The sequence below is a fragment of the Oncorhynchus nerka genome, linkage group LG27 (assembly GCF_034236695.1).
Source record: "Oncorhynchus nerka isolate Pitt River linkage group LG27, Oner_Uvic_2.0, whole genome shotgun sequence".
In the NCBI taxonomy this organism is placed as follows: domain Eukaryota; kingdom Metazoa; phylum Chordata; class Actinopteri; order Salmoniformes; family Salmonidae; genus Oncorhynchus; species Oncorhynchus nerka.
Genome location: NC_088422.1, coordinates 102,471,385 through 102,480,300, shown reverse-complemented (window position 1 = coordinate 102,480,300; position 8,916 = coordinate 102,471,385). Strand labels below are relative to the sequence as shown.

Genomic DNA, 8,916 nt, shown 5'->3' with positions numbered 1-8,916 from the left:
GTGAGGCAGGGTCGTACTCTGCGGATGTTGTAGAGCATGAACCTACAGGAACGGGCCACCGCCTTGATGTTAGTTGAGAACGACAGGGTGTTGTCCAGGATCACGCCAAGGTTCTTAGCGCTCTGGGAGGAGGACACAATGGAGTTGTCAACCGTGATGGCGAGATCATGGAACGGGCAGTCCTTCCCCGGGAGGAAGAGCAGCTCCGTCTTGCCGAGGTTCAGCTTGAGGTGGTGATCCGTCATCCACACTGATATGTCTGCCAGACATGCAGAGATGCGATTCGCCACCTGGTCGTCAGAAGGGGCTTAATCTGTGCTTAATGAACCCTCATCCATCAGTGCTTAATGAACCCTCATCCATCAGTGCTTAATGAACCCTCATCCATCTGTGCTTAATGAACCCTCATCCATCAGTGCTTAATGAACCCTCATCCATCTGTGCTTAATGAACCCTCATCCATCAGTGCTTAATGAACCCTCATCCATCAGTGCTTAATGAACCCTCATCCATCTGTGTTTAATGAACCCTCATCCATCTGTTTTAATGAACCCTCAGCCATCTGTGCTTAATGAACCCTCATCCATCAGTGCTTAATGAACCCTCATCCATCAGTGCTTAATGAACCCTCATCCATCAGTGCTTAATGAACCCTCATCCATCAGTGCTTAATGAACCCTCATCCATCAGTGCTTAATGAACCCTCATCCATCTGTGTTTAATGAACCCATCCATCAGTGCTTAATGAACCCTCATCCATCTGTGCTTAATTATCCATCTGAACCCTCATCCATCTGAACCCTCATCCATCTGTGCTTAATGAACCCTCATCCATCTGTGTTTAATGAACCCTCATCCATCTGTGTTTAATGAACCCTCATCCATCTGTGTTTAATGAACCCTCATCCATCTGTGTTTAATGAACCCTCATCCATCTGTGTTTAATGAACCCTCATCCATCTGTGAACCCTCATCCATCTGTTTTAATGAACCCTCATCCATCTGTTAATGAACCCTCATCCATCTGTGTTTAATGAACCCTCATCCATCTGTGTTTAATGAACCCTCATCCATCTGTGTTTAATGAATCTGTGTTTAATGAACCCTCATCCATCTGTGCTTAATGAACCCTCATCCATCTGTTTTAATGAACCCTCATCCATCTGTGCTTAATGAACCCTCATCCATCTGTGTGTTTATGAACCCTCATCCATCTGTGCTTAATGAACCCTCATCCATCTTTGTTTAATGAACCCTCATCCATATGTGTGTTAATGAACCCTCATCCATCTGTGTTTAATGAACCCTCATCCATCTGTGTTTAATGAACCCTCATCCATTTGTGTGTTAATGAACCCTCATCCATCTGTGCTTAATGAACCCTCATCCATCTGTTTTAATGAACCCTCATCCATCTGTGCTTAATGAACCCTCATCCATCTGTTTTAATGAACCCTATCCATCTGTGCTTAATGAACCCTCATCCATCTGTGCTTAATGAACCCTCATCCATCTGTGCTTAATGAACCCTCATCCATCTGTGTTTAATGAACCCTCATCCATAGTGACAGTGTGTTTTCTACTTTTGTCTGTATCCTCCACTTCCTCTTTAACCCTCATCCATCAGTGTTTAATGAACCCTCATCCATCTGTGTATTTATGAACCCTCATCCATCTGTGCTTAATGAACCCTCATCCATAGTGACAGTGTGTTTTCTACTTTTGTCTGTATCCTCCACTTCCTCTTTAACTCGTCTTTCCGTCCGTACCCTCATCCAGGTCTGCCTTGTGCAGTGTGCTTTTGTCGCCATCTTGTCGTCGTCGTTGACCGGCCGGACCATCGCCCTCCCTCCCGCACGCCCCAGATCCTTCTCCGAGAGTGACTGCTCACGCTCAGAGACACACACCGCGTTCGAGCCTTACGCCAGCACAGCGCTCTACACTAGGTTAGGCCGCCTTGGCTTGTTGGTGTCACTCAGAATCCGTCAACATCACCGAGTCTGACAATCAATTCTTCTGCGATTCCTTGCATCCTGTCTCCTAGCGTCTTGTTTGAAACGTATTGGAGGAGAAGGTTCCAAGGTCCCGCCCCTCAGACCTTCTTCTCCAATATGTTTTGAGGAAGAGTTCGAGGACAGATGAATTGAGAGAGAGCCTGCAGTGCCAACTACAGATGCCGTATCTTAATTTGACCCAGTTTTTCACAGCAGGAAAATAATCCTGCAGCAACAGGAAATGTGAATTACTATGTGGATTGTAATTATATACATGTTTTGTGGTGGTTGATATATTTCTCATTAGGGCAAAATAAGTGGAAAATTATAAACATTAGCAACCTTTTAAAAAAAACATTGAATACAACTACAAAAAAAATTCCTGCAACAACATGATGATCAAATGAAGATCCTATATCTGTAGTAGGTCACTTACAGTAGTCTGCCCTCAGTGACCAAAGCTGTGAATCAGTGATACCAGTCTAGAGGAGTAGATCTGTGATCTCTCTCTCTCTCTCTCATGTCTTTATTTAGAGACGGAGAGCCAGAATCTTTGGCCGGCCGGCCTCGCTTGCCCTCTCCTGGGCTCTCTGAAGACCATGATGATGATGATGATGATGAAGAGGAGGAGGAGGACTTAGAGAGATCGGTTCTGTCAGATGAAGATGGTCATGTCTACCAGTCTCTGGATCGCCGGGGGAGAAGTCCGACCAGAGACGGATATGACATCTACGCCCGGCCTGTAAAACAGGTAGGAAGAGTTTGGGTCATGACCTCTACGCCCGGCCTGTAAAACAGGTAGGAAGAGTTTGGGTCATGACCTCTACGCCCGGCCTGTAAAACAGGTAGGAAGAGTTTGGGTCATGACCTCTACGCCCGGCCTGTAAAACAGGTAGGAAGAGTTTGGGTCATGACCTCTACGCCCGGCCTGTAAAACAGGTAGGAAGAGTTTGGGTCATGACCTCTACGCCCGGCCTGTAAAACAGGTAGGAAGAGTTTGGGTCATGACCTCTACGCCCGGCCTGTAAAACAGGTAGGAAGAGTTTGGCCTGTAAAACAGGTGACCTCTACGCCCGGCCTGTAAAACAGGTAGGAAGAGTTTGGGTCATGACCTCTACGCCCGGCCTGTAAAACAGGTAGGAAGAGTTTGGGTCATGACCTCTACGCCCGGCCTGTAAAACAGGTAGGAAGAGTTTGGGTCATGACCTCTACGCCCGGCCTGTAAAACAGGTAGGAAGAGTTTGGGTCATGACCTCTACGCCCGGCCTGTAAAACAGGTAGGAAGAGTTTGGGTCATGACCTCTACGCCCGGCCTGTAAAACAGGTAGGAAGAGTTTGGGTCATGACCTCTACGCCCGGCCTGTAAAACAGGTAGGAAGAGTTTGGGTCATGACCTCTACGCCCGGCCTGTAAAACAGGTAGGAAGAGTTTGGGTCATGACCTCTACGCCCGGCCTGTAAAACAGGTAGGAAGAGTTTGGGTCATGACCTCTACACCCGGCCTGTAAAACAGGTAGGAAGAGTTTGGGTCATGACCTCTACACCCGGCCAGGTATTAAAACTGTAGAGCATGTGGCAAGGTAATACAATGTTTGTCCTGAATACAGTGTTATGTTTGGGGCAAATCCAATACAACACATTACTGAGTACCACTCCTCATATATTCAAGCATAGTGGTTGCTGCATCATGTTATGGGTATGCTTGTCATCGTTAAGGACTGGGGAGTTTTTCAGGATTAAAATAAAAATGGAATGGAGATGAGCACAGGCAACATCCTAGAGGAAAACCTGGTTCAGTTTGCTTTCCACCAGACACTGGGAGATGAATTCACCTTTCAGCAGGACAATAACCTGGTTCAGTCTGCTTTCCACCAGACACTGGGAGATGAATTCACCTTTCAGCAGGACAATAACCTGGTTCAGTCTGCTTTCCACCAGACACTGGGAGATGAATTCACCTTTCAGCAGGACAATAACCTGGTTCAGTCTGCTTTCCACCAGACACTGGGAGATGAAGTCACCTTTCAGCAGGACAATAACCTGGTTCAGTCTGCTTTCCACCAGACACTGGGAGATGAATTCACCTTTCAGCAGGACAATAACCTGGTTCAGTCTGCTTTCCACCAGACACTGGGAGATGAATTCACCTTTCAGCAGGACAATAACCTGGTTCAGTCTGCTTTCCACCAGACACTGGGAGATGAATTCACCTTTCAGCAGGACAATAACCTGGTTCAGTCTGCTTTCCACCAGACACTGGGAGATGAATTCACCTTTCAGCAGGACAATAACCTGGTTCAGTCTGCTTTCCACCAGACACTGGGAGATGAGATTCACCTTTCAGCAGGACAAGTCTGCTTTCCACCAGACCTGGGAGATGGTTCAGTCTGCTTTCCACCAGACACTGGGAGATGAATAACCTGGTTCAGTCTGTTTTCCACCAGACACTGGGAGATGAAGTCACCTTTCAGCAGGACAATAACCTGGTTCAGTCTGCTTTCCACCAGACACTGGGAGATGAATAACCTGGTTCAGTCTGTTTTCCACCAGACACTGGGAGATGAAGTCACCTTTCAGCAGGACAATAACCTGGTTCAGTCTGCTTTCCACCAGACACTGGGAGATGAATTCACCTTTCAGCAGGACAATAACCTGGTTCAGTCTGCTTTCCACCAGACACTGGGAGATGAATAACCTGGTTCAGTCTGCTTTCCACCAGACACTGGGAGATGAAGTCACCTTTCAGCAGGACAATAACCTGGTTCAGTCTGCTTTCCACCAGACACTGGGAGATGACCTGGTTCAGTCTCTTTTCACCTTTCAGCAGGACAATAACCTGGTTCAGTCTGCTTTCCACCAGACACTGGGAGGAGATCCACCAGACACTGGGAGATGAATAACCTGGTTCAGTCTGCTTTCCACCAGACACTGGGAAGTCACCTTTCAGCAGGACAATAACCTGGTTCAGTCCTTTCAGACACTGGGAGATGACAATAACCTGGTTCAGTCTGCTTTCCACCAGACACTGGGAGATGAATTCACCTTTCAGCAGGACAATAACCTGGTTCAGTCTGCTTTCCACCAGACACTGGGAGATGAATTCACCTTTCAGCAGGACAATAACCTGGTTCAGTCTGCTTTCCACCAGACACTGGGAGATGAAAATCAGCAGGAAAAACCTGGTTCAGTCTGCTTTCCACCAGACACTGGGAGATTTCACCTTTCAGCAGGACAATAACCTGGTTCAGTCTGCTTTCCCCCAGACACTGGGAGATGAATTCACCTTTCAGCAGGACAATAACCTGGTTCAGTCTGCTTTCCACCAGACACTGGGAGATGAATTCACCTTTCAGCAGGACAATAACCTGGTTCAGTCTGCTTTCCACCAGACACTGGGAGATGAATTCACCTTTCAGCAGCTTTCCACCAGACATTGACCTAAAACACAAGGCCACACCTACACTGGAGTTGCTGACCAAGAAGTTAGTTAATGTTCTTGAGTGCACGAGTTATAGTTTTAACTTAAATCTACTTGGAAATCTTTGTCAAGACCTGAAAATGGTTGTCTAGCAATGATCAACAACCAATTTGACAGAGCTTGAAGAATTTAGAAAATAATAATGGGCAAATGTTGGACAATCCAAGTGTGGAAATCTCTTAGGGTGTTATCAGTTTGAATCATATTAAAATGACCCATCTCAGTCCTCTTTAAAGGGAACTCTGGGGTAGAAAAGGACCCATCTCAGTCCTCTTTAAAGTGAACTCTGGGGAGAAAAGGACCCATCTCAGTCCTCTTTAAAGTGAACTCTGGGGTAGAAAAGGACCCATCTCAGGGAACTCTGGGGTAGAAAAGGACCCATCTCAGTCCTCTTTAAAGTGAACTCTGGGGTAGAAAAGGACCCATCTCAGTCCTCTTTAAAGTGAACTCTGGGGTAGAAAAGGACCCATCTCAGTCCTCTTTTTTAAAGTGAACCCTGGGGTAGAAAAGGACCCATCTCAGTCCTTTTTAAAGTGAACCCTGGGGTAGAAAAGGACCCATCTCAGTCCTCTTTTTAAAGTCTTAGAAAAGGACCCATCTCAGTCCTCTTTTTAAAGTGAACCCTGGGGTAGAAAAGGACCCATCTCAGTCTTGCAGCGGGGGGGTGGGGGGGGGGGGGTTAATAGTTACGCACGTTCATGTTTTCATTTTTTTTGTGTGTCTTGTTTGTTTCACAATAAACTATATTTTGCATTTTCAGGCATATTGTGTAAATCAAATGATACAAACCCCCTAAAAATCCATTTTAATTCCAGGTTGTAAAGGCAACAAAATAGTTAAAATGCCAAGGGGGGTTGAATTCTCCGTAAGCCGCTGTAGGGGGGCGTTGACAGAGTGTCTGAGAGGAACGAGCCAAGGGGGGGGGGTTGAATTCTCCGTAAGCCGCTGTATGGGGACGTTGACAGACTGGGGTGGAGGTGTCTGACAGGACAGAGTGGAACGAGCCGAGGGCTTAGAGGGTTTCAGACTTGGGGTGGAGGTGACAGCATCATGACAGGACAGAGTGTCTGAGAGGAACAGAGTGCCGAGGGCTTAGAGGGTTTCAGACTGGGGTGGAGGTGACAGGACAGAGTGTCTGAGAGGAACGAGCCGAGGGCTTAGAGGGTTTCAGACTGGGGTGGAGGTGACAGCATCATGACAGGACAGAGTGTCTGAGAGGAACGAGCCGAGGGCTTAGAGGGTTTCAGACTGGGGTGGAGGTGACAGCATCATGACAGGACAGAGTGTCTGAGAGGAACGAGCCGAGGGCTTAGAGGGTTTCAGACTGGGGTGGAGGTGACAGCATCATGACAGGACAGAGTGTCTGAGAGGAACGAGCCGAGGGCTTAGAGGGTTTCAGACTGGGGTGGAGGTGACAGCATCATGACAGGACAGAGTGTCTGAGAGGAACGAGCCGAGGGCTTAGAGGGTTTCAGACTGGGGTGGAGGTGACAGCATCATGACAGGACAGGTGTGGAGCCGAGGGCTTAGAGGGTTTGACAGGACAGAGTGTCTGAGAGGAACGAGCCGAGGGCTTAGAGGGTTTCAGACTGGGGTGGAGGTGACAGCATCATGACAGGACAGAGTGTCTGAGAGGAACGAGCCGAGGGCTTAGAGGGTTTCAGACTTGGGTGGAGGTGACAGCATCATGACAGGACAGAGTGTGTGTGTATTAACAGTGTGTGTGTGTGTGTGTGTGTGTGTGGGGGTGGAGGTGACGGCATCATGACTGTGTGTGTGTGTGTGTGTGTGTGTGTGTGTGTGTGTGTGTGTATTAACAGTGTAAGTCAGAGAGTTATCTCGACCAAAGTTTCCCAGTCTTAGAAATGAAGGTCTCGTTCATGAAGGTATTTTTATGCCAAAATGATGGTTTTTCACCACAAACAGCAGCTCTCTAAACTCTGAATGACAATTCAACTGTCTTCTCTTTAAACCCTGAATGGCAATTCAACTGTCTTCTCTGAACGGCAATTCAACTGTCTTCTCTGAATGGCAATTCAACTGTCTTCTCTGAATGGCAATTCAACTGTCTTCTCTGAATGGCAATTCAACTGCTGAATGGCAATTCAACTGTCTTCTCTGAATGGCAATTCAACTGTCTTCTCTGAATGGCAATTCAACTGTCTTCTCTGAATGGCAATTCAACTGTCTTCTCTGAATGGCAATTCAACTGTCTTCTCTGAATGGCAATTCAACTGTCTTCTCTGAATGGCAATTCAACTGTCTTCTCTTTAAACCCTCAAGCTGTGTTGTGTTAAATCCTTGTCTCTGTTTTCCAGAGTGATGTTCTGTCAGAGGGCAGAGAGGAGACTGATGACTCTGCCTTCGACATAGTGTCCCCTCTACCCCCAGGTTGGTACCACACACACACACACACACCCAAAGACACACATACACACACACACACACACCAAAGACACACATACACACACACACACACACCAAAGACACACATACACACACACACCAAACACACACACACACACACACACACACACACACACACACACACACAAACACACACACCAAACACACACACACACACACACACACACCAAACACACACACCAAACACACACACCAAACACACACACACACACCAAACACATACACACACACACACCAAACACACACACACACACACACACACACCAAACACACACACACACACACACCAAACACACACACACACACACACCAAACACACACACACACACACACCAAACACACACACACACACACACACACACACAACACACACACACACACACACACACACACACACACACACACACACACACACACACACCAAACACACACACACACACACACCAAACACACTGTCTGCACTCACTATTCAGACTATTATTATAAAATAAAGCTCTGTTTTCCAGAGGAAGCTGAGGTTCATCAGATGTTTCCATAATTAATATAGCTCTGTTTTCCAGAGGAAGCTGAGGTTCATCAGATGTTTCCATAATTAATAAAGCTCTGTTTTCCAGAGGAAGCTGAGGTTCATCAGATGTTTCCATAATTAATAAAGCTCTGTTTTCCAGAGGAAGCTGAGGTTCATCAGATGTTTCCATAATTAATAAAGCTCTGTATTCCAGAGGAAGCTGAGGTTCATCAGATGTTTCCATAATTAATAAAGCTCTGTATTCCAGAGGAAGCTGAGGTTCATCAGATGTTTCCATAATTAATAAAGCTCTGTTTTCCAGAGGAAGCTGAGGTTCATCAGATGTTTCCATAATTAATAAAGCTCTGTATTCCAGAGGAAGCTGAGGTTCATCAGATGTTTCCATAATTAATAAAGCTCTGTTTTCCAGAGGAAGCTGAGGTTCATCAGATGTTTCCATAATTAATATAGCTCTGTTTTCCAGAGGAAGCTGAGGTTCATCAGATGTTT

At 46.5% G+C, this 8,916-nt stretch overlaps 1 long non-coding RNA gene across 1 annotated transcript; it reads left to right on the top strand.

Annotated features, from left to right (window-relative positions):
- The first annotated feature begins 1,811 nt into the window (after positions 1-1,811).
- Positions 1,812-8,433, top strand: LOC135565231 (uncharacterized). The gene is made up of 4 exons (XR_010461404.1): positions 1,812-1,946; positions 2,529-2,745; positions 7,790-7,862; positions 8,405-8,433. It is a non-coding gene; the product is annotated as an uncharacterized LOC135565231 (long non-coding RNA).
- The last annotated feature ends 483 nt before the right edge of the window (positions 8,434-8,916 follow it).